We start from the raw sequence: 22,856 nt of genomic DNA on the forward strand, positions 1-22,856 counted from the left end.
TGGCTTCTTTGGCTCACTCCCACTTGGATTCCCTTCTTCTCAATCACCAAATCTTCTTTTTGGTAACTCGCCTTCTCTTCCTGCAAAGAGGTGAGTCTCTTCGATGTGAGGTGTGGCTCCCAAACACCAAGTAGAGCTTGTCACTCTACTATGGAAGACTGATAGGACTAATGTGCAGACATGCTTGCGGCAGCCTCAGGCTCTCAAGCGCCAAATGGACTAGTCATCCATTGTGGAATGCTGTCGTAGGGTAACATAGGGATCCTCTACCCGCTAAGAAAAGGACTCATGAATATGCTTTATCTTCTCTACACCATACTTGAGGACGACTATGATTTCAAGAGAGAGGTAATGTCGTAATAATCAATATCTAATTCTCTTAAATGATTTTCTCATGTTAAACTGATCATTTAATATGGGGAAGTGCCAGGGGAGAAAAAGCTAGAATATTGGTTAAGCTAGCAGACCGGCCACAGTAGGGATCCAAAGGAGGGAAAATAGGGATCCAAAGGGGGGGTCCATCTGCAAAAGATCCATGTGCAACAATGGGCTAAAAAGACCCTAAGGTTCAGCCCATTAAGACTTCCAAAATGCTAAGGTTCCAAAATTCAAAGGTTGTGTCCAAAGGTCAACCTTAAGGGAATTGGATGCTTTGTGTGTGTACCAAAAAAGTCTTCGCAATCCCTACTTGGGAGGGGGCGAGCCTTGCATGTAGGGGATGAGAGAGAAAGCCACACACACACACACACACACACACACAAGCTCCCTTTACACAAAGGGAATGAGGACACATGTCAGCTCCCTAGGCCAGATGCCCACAAGGTACCCAATTCCTATTGGATGGCCTTGGAGGTGGACTGAGGTGGACCAATGAGAATTAGGCTAGAGTAAATCTAGTTTAATTAATTTAAAAACACTTAATAAAAGAACCAATGAGAATTAAGTCTCCTAGATGACTATTGGACAGTCTCCCAAGGGGTCCAATGAGCATTCAGCAGCCCAATGGCTTGCCTGATTCCTATTGGCCAGGAGGCAAAGGGGTCCAATGAGAGTTTAGTTGAATTATTAAATTACCTAAAGCTCTCACAAAAGGGGAAAGGGGGACACATGTCAGAAGGCTATCACTTATGCTGCTTAATTGTCATTGGCTTGACTTGGGGAGGTCCAATGAGAGTAGAGCAAGAGAAAATAGCAAGAGAGCTCACCCAAGAGAGAGAGGGGGATGATTTTTGCAAGGCATTATCACACACACAGTCTATGTGTGAAGTAAAGAAGACTATCTCTTCCCAAGCTTTAATGGAGAGCTCATCACCTACTCCAAGCTTGTGAGATAGAGCCTACATCGACACACTCTTGGCATGTGGATGCAAATCCAACCAAGAGCCAAGCTTCAATGCATGCTCATCTCCTCTACCAAGCTAATTACTAAGCTAAGCTATGCTAATATGAGTGATTATGTGAGGAGATGTACATCTTTCTCGTAAGATACGCCTTCTTCCTCTCAATCTACTCTCATACCCTGCTAGCTCTCACCATCTTTGAAGGTGTGTGAGGTCTTGGGTCTGAGACCGGGGATAATTGATGTTGTGTTTGCTAAGTGTTTTGCTTAGTGCATGAAGCTTTCATCTTCATTGCACTAGCTAGTCTTGAAGGAACACAAAGAATTGTATTGTACAATGTCTCTCTTGATGGGAGAAACCATAATACAAAGCCTTTTGGAGGGGGGACCGGCTCCATGCAAATCCGGTCCTCAACTGTTGTCAATAGCTTAATTTCTCTCTCTTTTGAAAGTATTGTTCATGCTATATAACTAGGTGTTATGCTTTTTGTTGCTCTCTCCACCCAAGCACTCTTGTAATTCTCATTAGGAATCTATTCTAATGAAATGCCCACTATGTTCATGCTAATTTCTGCTACACACAAGTTTTTAGGCCATTAAATGTTACAGTGATAGTTGCAGTTACTGGGGTTAGTCGGACTGAACTTGATTCCTTTGACTTGTGCAGCTTCTTGTCTTTAAGGTGGGCTACTTCCCACTGCCAACTCATACGTTACAGGAAATCTCCCCTTTACCTTGTCTTTAAGCAGCAACCACAGGCCAGCAATGAAACGATCCTTCTTCAATAAATTAGGCACTCCTTCATCTTCCTCCAATGAGGAAACCCATCGCTCCCACAAATCCACAAACTTGGATTTGTAAGTGGCATACTCTAGCAGATCTCCCTGCTTTAACTCTGTCAGCAGCTGCCATAACTTTTCTGAGGTTGTTGGTGCAAAGCATTGTACCAAGACTTGGCCTCTACTTTCATCAGTAGAGGAAAGATTTGTAGCCATGAGGCGTCGTCATCCTTGTTGGAAACCACACAAGCAATGTCAAAGTTATCCAAAAAAATTGGTGGTGATGTCTTCTCCCTTCTTGCCACTGAACATGAAAAGAGACACTTGCCATGGTAGTAAATCAATGAGCAGACAATCACAAACTTTTTTCTACTTTTTTTTTTGGAATGACTTAGTGATTCATAAAGGTTTATACATGGGTGGAAAACTTGAGCAGGAGCTAAGAAGAGCACAAGGCTAGAATAGAATAAAGATGCTTACATCAAAAGAGTGGTAGTAATCAAGAATGGGCGAGATGATGGAACGTGGGGATCTAAGGATTTCGTCAAGCATCTCTGGTCCAAAGAGGAAAACAATCTTTTGCTAGTAGAATATCTTTCTATCAATGTACACGTTTGCATGCATGTGTTGTAAGAAACAAAAAGGAAAAACTTATGACCTATTGTGATTATCCATGTTGGGTGTAAAGCAAGGCTTTGAACATTAGAGTTGCATACCTTAAGTGTTGACAAGGTGACACCTTCACCACAGGCCTACCTCTTGTTGAAGTCCACATAATCCTCCATATTGGGTTCAAAATAGATTGGGCGAGAAGAGTCTACCTCAATCAGCTTTCCATTTTGCATGCGACGATGAGCTTGGGTGGTCGTACTTCACTTGAACTCTCTAGGCCTAGAGAGAGCATAGGCACACTTGCATCCACCAAATGCTTTAGACTTTGTGGCTTGGACTTTGTGGTTGACGTAGTTGATGACTCTTCTCTGACCGTTGGAGAAAAACACTTGGTGCTACTGAAAATATAACTGATGTGAGAGTGCTGATGTGGTTCTCACAAGCAAAACTCACCGTTCTTTCTTCATATCCTCTATCGGAACTCATTGACATATGTTTTGGTTGACAACAGTGATGACATTTTGTATCCCTCCCTCTTAATGCTCTTAATTTGCAATTAGCACGATCAATGCAAGATAGGGAGCTTACCTCGTGGATATCAATGGCGCTACAACCTGGCAGTAGCACTTAGATGAAGGCCTTGAGTGCTTCTACAATATCCTCTTCTTCAGTCTTCCAATTTGAAAACTCTTGTAGACACTCATCCATGATTGATGGCATGCATCACTACTCTTTGTTTACTGAAGGTCTTTGCAGAGCCCTCCTCCATAGGGGCACCAAATGAGAGGCGAAGGTGCAAAACAAACCCGGTGGCCTCTACACCAAGACTGTGCACAATGGCCTCATCATGGGAGGTACACAATAGGGGCACCACCTAGCTTGGAATGTAGCTAGGACGTATTGTAAGGGTCGGCACATAACACAAGGAGAATGTGAGAGAAGGATAGAGAGGGAGAGGAAGAGATCATTAAAGCTTCATTAAATTAGGCTTCATAAACACCATACAAACATTCACAAGGGGAAATGCACATAATAAACATCTCAAAAACTCATGTGTACATGGTAACTCAAACCCCTTGGCCATTAAGAAACCAAAACAAATAACCATAGCCAATACTATGCCATAGTAAAACTATGTGTGCATAGAGGTGCATGCACAAGGATGTACATAATGAGAGCGTGAGTGTTACAGCTTGATTGTGTGTGTGTTTTTACAAAAGAGGAGGCCTCCTTTTATAGGCCAAGAGAGTGATTAGGGGAGAGATTATGAGCAAGAGGAAAAATTACAAAGTAACCTCAATTAGGGGCATTCCCCCAATGAGAGAGCTTCATGTGCCCTGTTTATTGACCATTTCCTCCTAATCGCCTTCATCATGGCGAACTTTGTCTCCATGCCACCTTCCATAGCTTGAGTCCAAGAGAATCCTTATAATTTGAGAGAATCTTGATAAAACAAGAGAAAATACAACAATAATGGAGAGAAACCTATAAGAACTTATGTGTCTCGAGTTGGATAACCATGACTTCTGTCCGTGTGGACAGATAGGCTCCACCATTTCAACCATATCTCCCAAACTGTAGGTCTAAAAATTATTTAAAAAATAGGGACAAAAATATCATCTCAATGCCTACAACTTTGCTCTGTTGAAAACATTTTCAAATTTAGAATCAAAAATTTAGAGAAAAATCCCACAAAAATGTGTGTGTGTCTTTTCCTTCCCAAAAGTCTTCTACGCGGTCCCCTCTTGACTCCATGTGCAAGTCTTGAAGGAGTACGAGCGGAAATGTGACGCGAGAGAGAGTGCGAGAAGAAGAGCACGACGATATGGTGAACTCGCTCTACTGTAATGTGTAGAGCATAGTGAGTTCTTATTAGGTTTTTACAAAAGAATATGTGTACATACCTGGCGGCCCGCCCACTTACCTGGGCGACCACATTGGGCTTTATACCCCAACAACCTCCCACTTAAAGTCCAATGTGGTACTTTAAGTGTGAGAGAAGCTACTATACAAGCTAATATACAAGAGATGTAGAGAAGTGATGTACTACCCTACACCTAACTGCTTGCGAAAATGCGCAAAGCTCTCTGAGGGAAGTCCTTTTGTAAGTAGATCAGCAGGATTTTCTGTGGTGTGAACTTTGACAAGCTGAAGTTGCTTATCCTCGAGCATTTCCCTGATGAAATGATACTTCACATCCACATGCTTTGTCTTTGAGTGATAAATTGGATTGCGAGCCAATTGTATAGCACTTTGACTATCACAATATAACACAGGCATATCTTCTTTGATTCCCAAATCTGTTACTAGTCGATTAAGCCAAATGGATTCTTTGCATGCCTCTGATGCTGCAACATATTCAGCCTCTGTAGTAGACTGAGTAACACAATCTTGTAATCTAGAACGCCATGATACTGCTCCACCAGCCAATGTAAAGACATACCCTGACGTAGACCTTCGGTTGTCTAAGTCACCTGCATAATCTGAGTCTGTAAAACCCTTTACACTAAGCTCCTGACTCCCATAGCATATACACATACTCTTTGTAGCTTTCAGGTATCTCAATATTCCTTTCACTGCCTCCCAATGTTTCTTGCCTGGGTTTGACATGTATCGACTTACTACTCCCACTGCAATGTCTGGGCGAGTAGCAATCATTGCATACATCAAACTACCCACTGCAGACGCATATGGAATCTTATCCATTTCAGCCTTTTCTTCCTCAGACACAGGACAATCTTGTTTGCTAAGTTTCACATATGGTGGCAATGGAACACTCAGTGCCTTTCCCTTCTCCATATTGAAACGTTGCAAAACCTTGTCAATATACTCTGTTTGAGATAACCAAATCAACTTCTTTGATCTGTCTCTCTCAATGCGCATACCAAGTATATGACTTGCCTCACCCATGTCTTTCATGTCAAACGATTTTGCCATCTTTGACTTTAAAGCTGAAATTTCTTCCAAGTGCTTGCCAGCAATCAACATGTCATCCACATACAAAATAAGGATCAGCCAACTACCATACTTAGCCTTCTTTGTATATAGACAGTGATCGAACTCACTACGTTTGTAGCCTTGAGAAAGCATAAACTTGTGGAATTTATGGTACCATGCCCTCAGTGATTGTTTTAAGCCATAAAGACTCTTTAACAACTGGCATACCCAATCTTCCTTGCCTTTCTCAACAAACCCTTTTGGCTGCTGCATGTAAATTTCCACATCTAAATCACCATGCAAGAACGCTGTCTTGACATCCATTTGGTGCAACACCAAATCTAATATGGCAACCAATGCCTTGTTCTTGCTTAAACCCCTTGGCAACAAGCCTTGCTTTGTACTTTGGCTGACTATCATGAGCGGTGATCTTATACTTGTAAACCCATTTACAGGGTAGAGCCTTTTTGCCCCGTGGTAATTCAACCAGCTTCCATGTCTGGTTTTTATGCAGAGTTGTCATCTCTGACTGCATGGCCAATTGCCAATTCCCGGAGTCCTTCATTTGCACTGCTTCCTTGTAACATGAAGGCTCATTGCAATCAGTCAACATGACATAGTTCATAGATGGAACAAACCTATCAGGAGGTCACGTGACACGTCCAGATCTACGCACAATAGGTGGCTCAGGCTCAGCCACAACCTGTGGTTCCACTCTATCCTGTCCTTGCTCCTCTTGAGCCCTGACATTTTGTCTTGCACGTGTAGGTCCATCTTCTTGGAAGACAACTCTTCTAATCTCCTCAACCCTCTCTGGTTTAGAATGATATTTGGATTCATTAAAGTGAACATCATTGCTGCGGACAACCTTTCTGGATTCGGGATCCCAAAGTCTGTACCCCATCTCACCAGAATTACTATAGCCTAGAAAGATGCACTTTCTACTCTTTGGCTCAAGTTTGTTCCTAAATTCCTTTGGAACGTGAGTATATGCCTCACAGCCAAAGACTCTGAGATGCTTGTATGAGGGCATTTTGCCTGACCATACCATCTCTGGCACTGAATCCTTCTGCAAAACCTTGCTAGGAGATCTATTTACAAGATGAACAACTGTTGATACAGCTTCAGCCCAAAACCCATTTGGCAGCTGTGCATTAGAAAACATACTTCTGACCTTCTCTTGTATGGTCCTATTCATCCTCTCAGCAACACCATTTTGAGGAGGATTGTAAGGAGCAGTAAGTTCACGTTTTATACCTTTTGACTCACAAAAGTCCTGAAAGGCCTTTGAAACATACTCTCCACCATTGTCAGTGCGTAAGCATTTAAGCTTCTTGCCACTCTGATTCTCCACAAGTGTCACAAACGTTTTGAAAACACTAAACGCTTCATCCTTGTGCTTGAGAAAGTAAACCCATACTTTCCTCGAGTAATCATCTATAAATGTCATAAAGTAAGAAGCTCCCCCTAGAGATAGGTTAGGCATAGGTCCACACAAATCACTATGAACAAGTGCCAACTGTGTATCTCTTCTACTGCTTCTATTCTTATGTGGCTACTGTGTTTGCTTACCATACAGACAATGTTCACAGAATTCAAAATCATTAAATGAAAATCCAGGCAAATAACCAAAACGAGACAAGATTTCCATTCCCTTCTTGGACATATGTCCTAACCGGCTATGCCACAAAGAAACGTTCGGCTGCTCGGTTACATTGATTACATTTTTAGAGACATTTGATACATAAATCATGTAAAGTCCTCCAGACTTTACTCCATGTGCTACTGTCATAGAACCCTTGGATATCTTCCACATGTTATGTCCAAAAGTGGTGACGTAGCCAGCATCATCAAGTAAACCTATGTTGATCAAGCTCTTTGTAATTGTGGGAATATGTCTCACATTCTTCAGCGTGAAAGAAGAGCCATTCTGAAACTTCAATTGAACATCTCCAACACCTAAGATCTCACATGTCTGCCCATTGCCTAGCCGAACATGATCTTTAGTGGTCACATAAGAGGTAAACCACTCCTTGTTTGGAGACACATGAAGTGATGCCCCTGAGTCTGTAATCCAGTCACTCAGTGCATTTCCATCAGATGCTGTAAGAAGAGCTGAGTCCATTGTATTCTTCAAGAAGTAGATGTCTCCTGACACTAGACTGTCATCCTCTGCAACAGTGTTTGTCACATTTATTTCTTGAATCTTCACTGAGGACTTGTTCTTCTCACCATGGTCTTCAGCTTTCTCTTTGCCTTTTTCTGCTTTCCATTCTCTGCAGTCTCTTTTCATGTGACCCTTCTTGCCACAATGGTAGCATTCTATGTCACTCTTGCCTTTAGCACTGCGGGACTTGCTACGAGACTGATTCCTCTTTCCACCTTTGTACTTTTCTTTGGTCCTTCCCCTGACAACTAAGGCTGTTCCTTTGCCTTTGTCCATTGTCTTTCTATTGGTTTCTTCAGTAAGCAGACTTCCTTCTACACCTACTATGTTCAAACCATCTGGAGGTGCAGAATTACTCAAAGCTGTGCAAAAAGTGTCCCAACTTTTCGACAATGTAATCAACAGGAACATAGCTCTAAAAGGTTCATCAAACTTGACACCTTGAGCTGAAAACTGACTATAGATTGTGTTGAATTCATTCAGATGATTGGACATAGGTGTCCCTTCTTTCATCTTCAAGTCAACAAGCTTCTTAAGCCAGTATACCTGTGAAGCTGCACTCTGCTTCTCATAAAGATCACTCAGCTTTATCCATGCTTGATAAGCCGACATCTCGTCTGCTACATTGAAGTAAACGCTTTCTGCCAAAGTCAGCATAATGGTAGAAAGTGCCAATTCATCCATTTCGCTCCATTCATCTTCGTCCATATCTTCTGGTTTTATCCCCTTGAGCTTTATAGGTTTTATCTGCTTCTTTTGTACCAACACGTGCCAAATCTGCTTCTTCCACAATGGGAAATTGGTTCCATCCAGCTTCTTGATATTGTAAAGAGCAGTGTCCTGTGATCCAGCCATAGCTACGCTTCACAGTGGTTTACTTTCCTGGGAAAAATTCGGCAGAGTTTCCCCTGTAAACTGACCTCTGAACCAATATCAACCTGTCAAATGAACCAAGAAAGCTTCAGATTCTGCATAAATTTCGGCAGAGTCTCCTTTGTAAAATGGCTCTGGTGTACTCAAAAAACAAACCAAAAATAGCTCAAAAAAAAAACATTGTCTCTCTGACACTGTAAGCTGCGGGTAAACCTGTCCTGCACTTGTATTGTCTCTCACTGTCCTGTCACTGTCCTGTAAGCATAGACTATGACAATGCCTCAACGGCAGTAAAGCAAAGATGCAATCCCAACTGTCTAACTCACAGTCAATACATCCTAGCTACCTATCTAAGGGTGCTCGAGGGATTGCTCCAAGACCTGTATCACCGAAAGGATCTCAACATTCGAGAATCCCCTAGCTCAATAAAACCTCACTCGACCCTCAACAAAGGCTGCAGTAAATCTGACAGTACATAGACTTCCCACAAAGTCATACATCCACAAATTTCCCACTGTATGTTGTAACCGCTGCGGCGGTTGTTTGCTGCGTGACTCACAGCCAGCAAACCCTCAACAAACATACATCATCTCTGACAATACATCCCATGTGGAAGTACCTGCAATGTCAGGATGAAATCTGGAATATCAAGCAGCAAACACAAGCTACCTGATGAACTAGTGGATGTCGCCTAAAGTCTGTGTGTAGATGCGCCCGTGTCGTATGTGACACGCCTCCAAGAACTGTGAGCCGTCCTTCGATGTGTAGACAGCCACAAATCAACACTCTGGGAGTGTCGATATCCTCAGCACCTGCAGTCGTAGGCCAAAAACCCCAAATTTGCAGAGTCGGATCTGCACCCGTCGAGACCACGTAGTCGAAAATGGCCTGCGCAGACCTTTGTCAAAGCCGAACGGTGACCGAGATGACCTCAGAATGAAATTCTGACAACCCCGAGCCCTTCGGGCTCGCCCACGAGATTTGGGGTCGTGTCTTCGCCTGTCGAATTTCACTCCAATCTGAGTTGGTGACGCTAGCCTCCTGCAGTGCTACCCGGAGCCTCGATCTGAGCTCTGATACCAGTTGAAGGAGTACGAGCGGAAGTGCGACGCGAGAGAGAGTGCGAGAAGAAGAGCACGACGATATGGTGAACTCGCTCTACTGTAATGTGTAGAGCATAGTGAGTTCTTATTAGGTTTTTACAAAAGAATATGTGTACATACCTGGCGGCCCGCCCACTTACCTGGGCGACCACATTGGGCTTTATACCCCAACAAGTCTTGTGTCCACAAGTGAATTATGCTTACATTTGATAATATTTTGTTGACTCAAACACCATAATGCATAAGATTCTCCTCCCTTTCACTATTGACTCTTATTCTTCAGCTGTAGTGACGATCAGGTAGAATTAGCATCCCAGTGAATTTTTTTTGTTCTGATAGGGTTTGTTCCTACCATCTCCTTATTTTCAAGATCCAAATATGTCGAAACCATAGCTATGTACAAAAAATATACATAGATTTTTTGTGATTTTCATGCATCGGGTCCCTCCTTCTTTTCACTATGCCTTGAAGCCTTACCATCAACTACATACCAAGAGAGGTGGTCCAAAATTTGAAAAGCGGCCCTCAGTAGCATACTCATCTATCATAGAGAAGATAGATCATTGTGAGTTGCTATTGACACTGCATTTACTCTTGGTCGTTGTGATATGTACCAATCACTTGATTGTGCTTGCCGGCAATGTGTGCAATATGAAATTGAAATTTTGAAAGAAAATGTTCCCACATCATTTGTTTGTTGGAGAGCTTGGTTTGCATCATGAAGTACTTGAGGCTTTGGTGATCCATTCGTAGGATGAATGGAGTCCCCAAAACGTAGTGCTTCCATGAGTTTAGGGCATGTAAAATAGCTAATAGCTCCTTTTTGTATATGCCCAATACTCGCTCATCTGCGTTGAGTCTTTGACTCTCATATGCTATGGCATGCCCTTCTTGAGGCAAAACGGCTCCAAGGCAATCTCCACAAGCATCACATTGGACCTCAATTGTCTTTGAGAGATCCGGTAGTGTAAGCATAGGTTGAGAGATAAGCTTCTCTTTGAGCTTGTCAATAGCATTTTGCTCTTTTGCAGTCCATGTAACCCTAATGTTCTTTTTCATTAAGTCATGTAATGGTCCTGCTATTAGCGAGAATTTCTATATGAAGCATCTATAGTATGAACACATACCAATAAAGCTTCATAGCTCGTGTCGATTCCTTGGATTAGGCCATCCTTTTATTACCTCTAGCTTTGATGGATCCATTTGGATGCCATCTTGAGAGATAATGTGACCTAAGTATTGAATCTCTTGTAGGAAAAATTCACTTTTCTTTTGATTAATGAAAAGTTTATTCTCTCTCGGAACTTGAAAGATTTCCTGGAGATGTTGCTTATGCTCCTCAAGAGAATTGAAGTAGATGCTGATATCATCAAAAAATACTCCAACAAACTTGCAGTAGGGCCTAAAGATTTTCTCCATTAAGCGGTTGAATGTGGCCGAAGCAGACCAAGTGTTGTGCGAAAAGCGGTCTTTACGATATCTTCATTGACTACCCTTATCTGATGATAGCCACTTTTAAGGTCAATCCTACTAAAATAGGTAGATCTTGCAACTTATCAAATAGATCTTCTACCCCTGGCATGGGAAACCTATTTTTGATAGTGATCCTATTTAGTGCTCTATAGTGGACACACATGCGATATGAGCCATCTTTCTTTTGTACTAGAAGGACTGGTGAGCAAAATGGAGAGGAGTTAGGCCTCACCATCCCTTTCTCTGCCAGTTCATGCACTTACCTCATGATCTCATGTTGTTGAGCTTGTGATGAATCTCAATAAGGAGACTTGTTAGGCAGTGAGAGTCCTGGTAGAAGCTCTATTGCATGACCATCATCCCCTCATTTTGGAGGTGATAAAACATTAGGATCGTTTAGAGATCCTTTAAAAAATCGTATACGCAAAAATTGAGATTTTCATTGACTTATCAAAAGCAGGTGTATTTACAAGGGGTATGGTATTACCCGACTCATTAGCATCTATGTACATTTTTCTTTTCCCTGTACTTGAAATATATTCTCCTTTCAGGGAACTTCATATTGGCAACCATGCAATGGAACAATGGTGCCCCTAGGATAGCATCCTCATGCTGGAGAGGGGAGATGTAAAACTCCTCTTTGTTGACATAGCTTTGGACATGAAGCCTCAATTTTCCAACCAAGGGAATAATGGAGGCGTTTTGTCCCTTGAAAGCCCCATCAGCAGTCACAGTGTCTCCCATCTCAAAATCTTGTATGCCTAACTTGGTAGCTAACTCCATTGATATAAATTTGTGAGTTGATCCAGGGTCGAAAAGGATAAAGGCATCATGTTCTCTATAGTCAATTTCTCTTCTCTCTCTTTTACAGGTATTGTTCATGCCAAGCTAACTAGGTGTCATGTTTATATTGCTATCTTTAATCAAGTACTTCTTCTCTATCTTCATTAGGAATTCTCTTAATAAAATGCTCACTACTCTCATTTTAATTCCGCTACAATCAATGTTATTAGCCTAATTACATACATTACATTGGTATCAGAGCTATTGGTTTCTCTTTTCTTGTTTTGAGAAGAGGTCATAAAAGCTTTTTTACGAGAGGTTTTTAAGCTACCAAATAATAAGTTAGCATAACCCAAAATTTTCTAGCATGGCTAACAATAATAAAGAGAGTAGAATAAACATTGATGGCTTTGATTTTGCACGTGAAGGGGCTACTAATGATGCCCCTATGCTTGTGAATTATCTTGTAGCCAGGCTACAAAAAGCCATGGGCGATCTCGTTCGACAAGGTGAAGTTGTCCGTTCCTTGATACCTTGTTGATGCCATGAAGATGGAAATCTTCATGCACCAATATTATGCCCAAATTAAACAACAATTGAACTTACTTACAATAGCATAAACTTGTCTCCGGCCTCAATCCCAAGATCTCAAAAACCTTCGAAGGCAAAGAGAGCTGGCAGGAAGTGAGGAAAGTGAAGAGGAAGAAGATGTAACGTACGAGAAAGAAGTAATCTCCTCACATATCATCACTCTTAGAACATAACCTAGCATAGTAATAGATATTTGAGTAGATCATGAGCATGCCATTGAAACTTGACTCTTGCTTGGATTTGCATTCCAAAGCAAAGAGGTGTTGATGTAGGTTCTCTACTTCTCAATGCTTGGAGAAGGAGATGGAGTTCTTACTCAACACATGAGTTGTGTGAGTGTGTGTCAATTGTCAATGAAAAATGAGGGCCTTTCTTCCATCTTGGTTGACCCCTCTCTCTCCTAACTCATGCTTGCATCCTATTGGTCCATCCCGGGAGCTAGCCAATGAGAGGATGCCTTCATAACTAGCAGGGGGTGTTAGCATCGTGATAAGTGTCCCCCTTTCCCCTTTTGAGAGAGAGCTTAGCTTATTATTTAAATTAAGCTAAATTTTGATTAGACCTCTAGCTCTATCGACCAATAGGAATTAAGCTAGCTTATGAGTGTAGATTGTTCAATAGGAATTTAGGGGTCTTAATTTTCATTGTTTCTTTGAATAGGCTTTTTCTAAATTGTTAAAGCTCAATTTAATCAAGCTTAATTCTCATTGGTCCTTGACATAGGCCATTCAATAGAAATTAGGCTTGAATGGGGGCAACTCAGCTAGGTACTTGACATGTGTCCTTAATGCCTCTTGTGTCTTGGGCATGCCTTCAGTGTGTGTGTGTGTGTGTGTGTGTGTGTATTCTCTCTCATCCCCTACCTTTAGGGCTCGCCCCCTTCATTGTAGGCAAATGGTTTGACTTTTGTGAGCACCACACACATCCCAATCTTGGGCATAGTTCCCATTGAGAGGTCTAAGGCCTAAGGGTTTTAACACTATCCTTTGGAGGATTTAATGAAGCTTAGCCTGTTACCATACACATGTGGTAGTGATGTGTGTGAACACACTTAGAACTGCCTGGGCATTTTTTCCCTCACTAGGAGGGTTTTTCCCCCGTGCATTGTATATACGCCCATCATTCTAGGGCTATCTATCTTTCTATTTCACACTAAGTAATGCACTCTTTGTTGTGTGCCTTGTGCTTCCTTCATCATCTCCAAGCTGTGTGTGTTTTCTTGCAACCCTAATTCTAACAATTGGTATTAGAGCAGGTTGCATCCTCCTGGGGTTAGTCGCCAGCAACTCCAGCACACGCCTGCTCACTTTCTACGATTCTTGTGAGCTTTGGCGAGTGTTTGTAGGTCAACAAAAATTCTGGGCAAACTCAAAGAGCTAGGTCTACTCAGAATTTTAATTTGGACTCATTCTGGTCTCCGTTTCCACTACAGGCAGTATTGTGCAAGCTATTTTGTCATTTTGTGCAGAATTTTGGTCAGTATCATTTTTTGCATAACAGTTCCCTTACAGTCTTCTACGGTTTGTTCTATATAGCACGTGTTGTTCTCGCCTTGTTTCTCTTCTTTTCGAGCAGTTTTCACATCAGGTGCATGCATTTTCCATGGCCGACGACAACACAGATGTATTCAAGAAGTTTGTTGCTAAGGACAGATTGGATGGGGACAATTACCCGATGTGGGCTACATGATGCAACATATTCTTGTGTCAAAGGGTGTCTAGAATATTGTGCAAGGCATTGATGTACGTCCTAGTTTTGAGGATGTAGGCAATGTTGAGGATGTTGCAGGTCTTGCTACAAGGATTGCTGTTGTTACGAGTTTTGCCTACGACAGAACAAGCTCGTTGGGATGTAAAAGATGCACACTCTCATGGATTGATTGCATTGTCTATGAAGCGCACTATTACTCCTCACATTTGTTCAGCAAAATCTGCAAAATAGGCTTGGGATATTCTGGCTAGTCTTAAGTGCAATGAAGCAAAACTTGCATTGCCGCATAAAGAGCTAAGAGCTGGAGTCAAAGATTATGCATGAGGAGGATAATATTGACACTTTCCTTACTGTTGTCAAGGATATCAATGAGCAACTTATTTGTGTAGGTGAATTCATTCCAGACAGGCAGACTATTCTTGATGCCTTGCCAGATTCTTACCAAACTTTTGCTAGGAATTGAAGACTTATGACCCAAGAAAATCCTGAAGCTATCAAGTTTCATGCATTATGCACATTGCTTTTGTGGCAAGAGTCACTTTCCAAATAAAATAGGACTACACAGCGTGCAGTTGAACAGGCCTTTATTGTTGCTCAAAGAAAAGGTAGTAATAGCTTTACAACCACTTCTCATGGGTCTTCTTCGAGTGGAAAATCACCTGTTCCTAATGCTTTTGCAGGCAGCAATTTGTCTGGAAATTCTTGTGATAAGGGCAAAAAGAAGATGCATTGCCATTATTGTAAAGCTAATGATCACTTGATCAAGCAGTGTCCTAAGTTGAAGGCCAAAGAGGCTAAGAAGAAAGAGGCTGGTTCCACTACAAATGCAGCTATTGTTGAGTCTTCTGTGAAAGGAGATTGTGATGTTGATGTTGATGCAGAATGGGCTTTTAGTGTAGAGTGTATCTATAATCCTGTTATCCATGATGCATATATGTCAATTACTACAAATTTACATGTGTGGTATTTTGATAGTGGTGCTAGAAAGCACATTACCTCACATCGTGATTTGTTTACCTCTCTTGAGTCTATCCCTTATGGGAATTCAGTTACTTGAGAGAATTTTGCTATGAAGCGTCTATAGTATGCGCACATACCAATAAAGCTTCTTAGTTCATGTAGATTCCTTGAATTAGGCCATGATTTTATTACCTCTAACTTTGATTGATCCATACCATCTTGAGAGATAATATGACCTGGGTATTGAATCTCTTGAAGGAAAAATTCACTTTTTTTGGTTGAAAAAAGGCTCGTTCTCCCTCAATGCTTGTAAAATCACTTGGAGATGTTGCTTATGTTCCTCCAAAGACTTGGAGTAGATTATGATATTATCAAAAAACACTCAAGTGAATTTATGGTAAGATATAAAAGATGGATTACTTCGGTGATAAAACCAGGCCGTTGAGAGTTGATGTATTCGGCCATCTCTTCGGGTAATCCTACACATAATTGCTACTTTTGCTCGGTAAAGTCTATCTTTTGAAAGACAATAGCCTTGAAATGTAAATCCAAAAAATTGTCTACGTACTTGTGGATAGACTCATGAGAGAGAAGCTTCAAGCTGCGCCACTCAGTAAGCACTTTGTCCTTTGCATTGCTTGCAAGGAATTGCTTCATGATGGAAACTCGTAGAGTTTTCCATGTCTTTGGGGCTTCGTCGTTGCCACAAAGGCTAGCCCACCACTGACAAGCTGATTTTTGGAAGTGCATAGCCACATGGCGTAGCTTGGAGGACTTTGTGAAGCCCTCGTCTCCAAAGGCTGCATCAAATTGCTAGACGAAAGGCAACACTTTGTCAGTAGCACCAAAGGTGCCATCATAGGTGAGAAAAGAGATACTCTTTCCTCCCTCCTTGAAATTCTTTAGCTTTTGTGACCTTTGCCATGCGGGGTATGATTTACGATGTCCTCCTTTCTTGCGTTCTCTAGGAGAATAGCCATAGCTTTCGTCGGAAGAGGAGGAAGGTGAAGAAGAAGGAGAAGAGGGTGACCTATTTCTAGTTCTTTTCTTCCTTTGTTTCCTCTCTTCCCTTTTGGAATGACGAGGAGGACTATGTGTTGATCTTTTCCTCTTGGGAGGAGTGGGCGATCGTCTAGACTACCATCTTCGTGGAACCACCACTTCGTAGGAACTTAAAATTTCATTGCTTTCTTGCTCTTTGGATTCCTCCTCTCGTATGGGAGAGAGTCTTCTTTTGGGGGTCTCTTCAAGAGGCCGCCTAAGCTCTCTCAGGGTTGCCGAGGGCTAGCTCCTTTTATGGCTCAATAATGGTAAAGCCGTATGAAGTCTAAAAAGACTCCATTATTAAGTCCAAAGCTCCCGAGGTGTGCACCATATCCCACATAGTGGGCTCAACAAAATCGATAATAAATCCCAGTTTCACTTACCCTAATATAATTAACAACATCAACCATTTATAGGCTACTTAAGGACCTCTCTTCTTCAACAAGAAAAGAGAAACCAAATGCTATGATACCAATGTAATGGAATTGGCCTATTAACTTGATAGTAGCGAAAACTAAAGAGAATTATTTTGAGAAATTACTTTGTGAGCATAGCAGGTGAACATAATTGATGGTAGCAACATAAACATAGCATCTAGTTAAGTTGGCATGAACAATACTTTTGCAAGAGAGAGAATTTAGAGAACATGACAACAGTTGAGGACCGGATTTATGTGGAGCCGGTCCCCCCTCCAATAGGCATTTGTATTATGATTTCTCCCATCAAAAGAGACTTGTTACAATACAATCTTTGTGTTCCTTGTGACCTAGGTAATGCAATGAAGATGGAAAGCTTCATGCATCACGAGCATAACATAAACTTTGAGGAAAGCATTAACTATCCCAAGACCTCAAACACCTTCGAAGGTGGAGAGAGCTAGCAAGAATGAGGGTAGGGAAGAGGAAGAAGAAACATTTCATAGGAGAAAGAACTAGTTCCTCACTTATCATCACTCTTCTTGCTAGCATACATAATAGCATAGTAATGAAGATGGCAAGCTTAAGCATTGAAGCATGGCTCTTGGCTGGATTTGCACTCCATATCCAAGAATGTTGGTGTAGGCTCTCAACATCTCTACTTGGTTGGAGAAGGAGAGGGAGCTCTTGCACTTTACACTTCACACAATGAGAGAGTGTGTGAGTGTTTGTGGGAGAGTATACCCCCTAAGCAAGCCCCCTACTTGCTTTGGTCGACCCCCTTCTTGTAGCTCATGCTTGAAGCTTATTCGACGCCTCTAGGCGTAGCCAATCATAAATAGGAGTCATACCAAGCAACAAGGGTAGCCTTGGGACAAGTGTCCCCCTTTCCCCTTTTAGAGAGAGGACTTGATAAATGAAAAATCAATTAATTAAATCTCCTAAATTATCATTGGACCCCTTGGGTGGCCAACCAATAGGCTTCAGGCACCCCATGAGGGCAACATGAGGAAGAACTTGAAAAGTGTCCCTTTTGCATTCTTTGTACCAAGCATGCCTTGTGTGAGTGTGTGTGTGTTCTCTCTCATCCCCCCTCTTGTAGGGCTCGCCCCATCTTTGTAGGGATTGAATCTTGACTTTTTCACACCTCAAGTCACTCGACCTTGGGCCTAGTTCTCACCACAAGCTTGGCCCTTAAGTCCCTCAAGCTTGGGTTGGGTTCTCACCTCAAGTACAGCCCTAGCATCTCAAGCATGACAAGCACCTCAAGCATCTTAGTCATCAAGCACCTCAAGTACCTCAAGCATCTCATTCATTAGGCACCTCAAGCACCTTAGTCATCAAAGGCAGGACAAGCACCTCAAGCACCTTAAGCGTGGGCCGGGTTCCCACCTCAAGCTCAGCCCTAGCTTACCTAAGGTCAAAGGACTTTTACACTAGTTATTGGAGGTCTTCAATGAAGCTAACCCTAAGGTCTTATGCTCCATTGGTTAGCCTTGCTCTTTGATAGACCATCTCTCATTTGGGCCCCTTTACCATTGGCCCCGTGTTAAGATAGATCTATAAGCACATGTCTATATTTTAACCCTTGTTCTCGTTTATTCTCTCACATTAAATAATCAATTTAATATGAAAAAATCATTTGGGTTGGTTAGATATTAGATTTTATGACATTACCTCTCTCTTGAAATCATAGCCGTCCTCAACCATGAGGTAAAAGACATAAACCCTTAGTCATTAGTCAATCTTACTTTGCGGGTAGAGGATCCCTTTTTACCCTACGACATCTTTCCAAGATGGTAGTCATCCATTTGGTGCTTGGGAGACATAGATGCCGCAAGCATGTCTGCTCTTTAGTCCATTTCATTCTCCCAAAGTAGAGTGACAAATTCTACTTGGTGTTGAGAGACGTCGTCATCACAAACATGATTCTAACCATGCATACTATTTAAATTTGTCCACAATTAGAAAGAGAACTAGTTTTATAAGACAAAAACATGAGTCATTTAAAAGAAATTTGTACATTTGCTTACTCTAATGTAGCATTGTAAGCATTGACAAGGTTCATATTGTCCTTAAGCTGTATTCGTTGCATCCATCTAGCATATTCAAAAGGATAAATTTTGAACTTAATAAGACACCATCGGATAATCGTACCTTGTCTTCATGGCGAAGGACAGCTTTGGGTTGTAGCACCTCTTCTTGGTCTTCAACTTCGGGAGGGTCTTCAATAATTGGTTCACTTGGTGGCTCTTCTTTGTAGGGCTTGAATAGGCTCACATGAAAAGCATTGTGTATGAGCCAATGGTTGGGCAACTTGAGTTGGTGGGATGCCTCATTGATAGGCTTCAAAATTTGGAAAGGACCATAGTATCTTTTTGCTAGCTTAGCATAATACTTTTGATTGCCCGTAGGATTTTTGCCCGTGGTTTGCCTCAATCGATCCTTAGGAAACTTAAGCAAGACCCAATCATTTTCTTTGAATGTTAAGGCCCTTCTGTGCTTTTCAACAACAGCTTTTTGCCTTTGTTGAGAGATGGATATATCCTCCTTAATCTTTTGAAAAGATTCTTATAGGTCACGGCTATACTCATCAGCAACGAAGATCTTCCCATGAACTTTGAGTAGCAAGGGACTTTTAGGTCTTCCCTCAATGATCTCAAAAGGTGTTGTCGTAGAAATATGTACAGTGTTATTGTAGGCATACTCTACAAGAGGTAAGTACTTTTCCCATTGTGAGCGTTGATCTACTTGGATAACATAAGTCTTGAGTAGATCGAGTATCATAAGATTGGCCATCTCACTTTGGCCATCCGTTTGTGGGTGATAGGCCAAAGAGAAATTCAATATTGTTCCTAGATTTTTAAAGAGACCTTTCCAAAAATTACTGGTCATTCTAGGATCTCTATCTGACACGATGGATGTTGGTAATCCATGGTGTTTGAAAATATGAGATATGAAGAGAGTTGCCATTTGGTGTGCCTTAATAGTCTTTTTGACAAGAATATAGTGTGCTTGCTTGCTAAACCTGTCGACTATTGTCCATATTCCGGTATTCCCATGGATAGACTTGGACAATCCAAAGATGAAATCCATGGATATACTCTCCCATGGTGAATTTAGGATAGGCAATGGCTGGAATAATCTCGGTTGCTTCCCTCTATCATACTTGGTCTTTTGGCATACTACACATTTTGGAACGTACTGTTGTATGTCCACTTTCATGGTAGGCCAATCGAAATACGTCTCTACTCCTCGAAGAGTAGGTTGAATACCTATATGCCCCGCATAGGGAGGAGCATGGGTTTTATACATAACTTTCTCATGAAGGGAATGGGTAACACATAGCCTATTGCCATGGAGAAGATAACCATCCTGCAAGGTGAATGGTTCCTCTTTCTTCCCCAAAGCAAGGGTTGACATTATGTCTCTAAAGTCATGGTCAATAGCATACTCATCTATAATAGGGGATAGATAATTGTGAGTAGCTATAGACACCGCATTAACTTTTGGTCGTCGTGAAAGTGCATCTGCCACTTGATTGTGGTTACCAGCAATGTGAGCAATATGGAAATTAAATTGCGAAAGAAAATTTGCTCACCTCATTTGTTTGTCAGAAAGCTAATTGGTTTGCGTCATGAAATACTTGAGACTTTGGTGATTGGTTTGTAGAATAAATGGAGTCCCCAATAAATAATGCTTCCATGTGTCTAGGGCATGTAGAACAGCTAAAAGCTCTTTTTTGTAAATGCCAAAGACACATTCATTGGTATTGAGCCTTCGGCTCTCATATGCTATGGCATGCCCTTCTTGAAGCAAAACTGCTCCAAGGCAATCACCACAAGCATCACATTGGACCTCAAATGGCTTTGAGAGATTCGAAAGCATGAGGACTGGTTGGGAGGTAAGCTTTTATTTGAGCCTATCAGAAGCATTTTGCTCCTTAGCAGTCCATACATACTTAACCTTCTTCTTAGTTATGTCATGTAGTGGTCCTGCTATTTGAGAGAATTTTGCTATGAATCGTCTATAGTATGCGCACATACCAATAAAGCTTCTTAGTTCATGTAGATTTCTTGAATTAGGCCATGCTTTTATTACCTCTAACTTTGATGATCCATACGGATACCATCTTGAGAGAGTAATATGACCTAGGTATTGAATCTCTTGAAGGAAAATTTCACTTTTTCTGGTTAAGAAAAAGCTTGTTCTCCCTCAATGCTTATAAAATCACTTGGAGATGCTACTTATGTTCCTCCAAAGACTTGGAGTAGATGATGATATCATCAAAGAACACTCCAGTGAATTTACCGTAAGGTCTAAAAATTTTCTTCATTAGACAATTGAACGTAGCTGGTGCATTAGTCAAGCCAAAAGGCATGACTAGATATTCATAAATACCAAACATTGTGCGAAACGCGGTCTTTAGGATATCTTCATCCACTATCCTTATTTGATGATAGCCACTTTTAAGGTCAATTCTATTGAAGTAGATAGAGCCTTGTAGCTTATCAAATAGATTTTCTACCCGAGGCACGAAAAATCTATTTTTGATAGTGATATGGTTTAGTGCTCGATAGTCCTCACACATACGGTATGTACCATCTTTCTTTTGCACTAAAAGGATTGGAGAACAAAAGGGAGAGGAACTCGGCCTCACCATCCCTTTGTCTACCAATTCCTGTACTTGCCTCATGATCTCCTCTTGTTGAGATAAGGAGGCTTGTTAGGCTGTGAGCTTCTTGGAAGGAGCTCAATGCGATGGTCATCATCCCCTCATTTTGGAGGTAAGTCCATAGGAATATCATCGATGAACACGTCTTGGAATCCTTTTAGAAAATTAGACAAGTCTAACTCTTCTTGATTTCTATCATTTACATTTGATGAAACATTAGGATCTTTTAGAGACTCTTTGACAAAAATCATGTACACAAAAGCTAAGCTCTTCATTGAATTATCAAAATCAAGAGGGTTTACAAGTGGAATAGTGCGACCACGCTCACTGGCATCTATATACATGTTAGTTCCCCTGTAGGTAAAGTAGATTCTCCTTTCAAGGAACTTCATATTGGCAGCCATGCGATCAAACCATGGCGCCCCTAGGATAGCATCCTCATGTTGGAGAGGAGAGATGAAAAAGTCTTCTTTGTCGACATAGCTATGGACATGATGCCTTAACTTCCCAATCATGGGAGTAACGGAGGCTTGGTGTCCCTTGAAAGCTGTGTCAGTCATTACCATATCTCCCATCTCAAAAGCTTGAATGCCCAACTCCGTTGATATGAAGTTTGTGAGTAGAGCCAAGGTCAAACAAGATGAAGGCATCATGCTCTCTTACCTTTTCCCAAGCATAGGAAAGTGATGATCCTTTGCAATGAACATCCTCTTTTGGAGCTTCGATGGTGGAAGCCCTAGGAGTCTCATTGCGAGCATTCTTCTTGGGACAAGAACGATAGCCATGTCCTTACTCCCCACACTTGAAACACTTATGGTCCTTGTGAAAAGGTTCAAGCTCTTCAGGAGAGAGTTTGTTTTTTGCCTTTATAAACTCCCTTCTCCTTGGACCAATTGTTGTTGTTGTTGTTGGAAGTGCCTTGGGAAGAATTTCGAGCATTGGTTTTCGCCTTTGCATCATTTTTGTCTTTGTTTTCCATTGACTTGACATTCCGTCTAGCCCCTTCATGTAAATTGAACGAGACCGTTGAGATCGATTACTTCGATTAATAGAACCAGGATGTTGAGAGTTGATGTATTCGACCATCTTTTCAGGTAATCCTGCACAAAATTGCTGCTTTTGCTCGGCAAAGTCTATCTTTTGAAAGACAGTAGCCTTGAGATGTAAATCCCAAAACTTGTCTACATACTTGTGGATAGACTCATGTGAGAGAAGCTTCAAGCTGCTGCGCCATTCGCTAAGCACTTTATCCTTTGCATCACTTGCAAGGAATTGCTTCATGATGGAAACTCATAGAGTTTTCCATGTCTTTGGGGCTTTGCTTTTTCCATGTCTTTGGGGCTTTGTTGTTGCCACGAAGGTCAGCCCACCATTGACGAGCTGATTTTTGGAAG

The sequence above is a fragment of the Adiantum capillus-veneris genome, chromosome 19 (genome assembly GCF_014529385.1).
Source record: "Adiantum capillus-veneris isolate H3 chromosome 19, ASM1452938v2, whole genome shotgun sequence".
In the NCBI taxonomy this organism is placed as follows: domain Eukaryota; kingdom Viridiplantae; phylum Streptophyta; class Polypodiopsida; order Polypodiales; family Pteridaceae; genus Adiantum; species Adiantum capillus-veneris.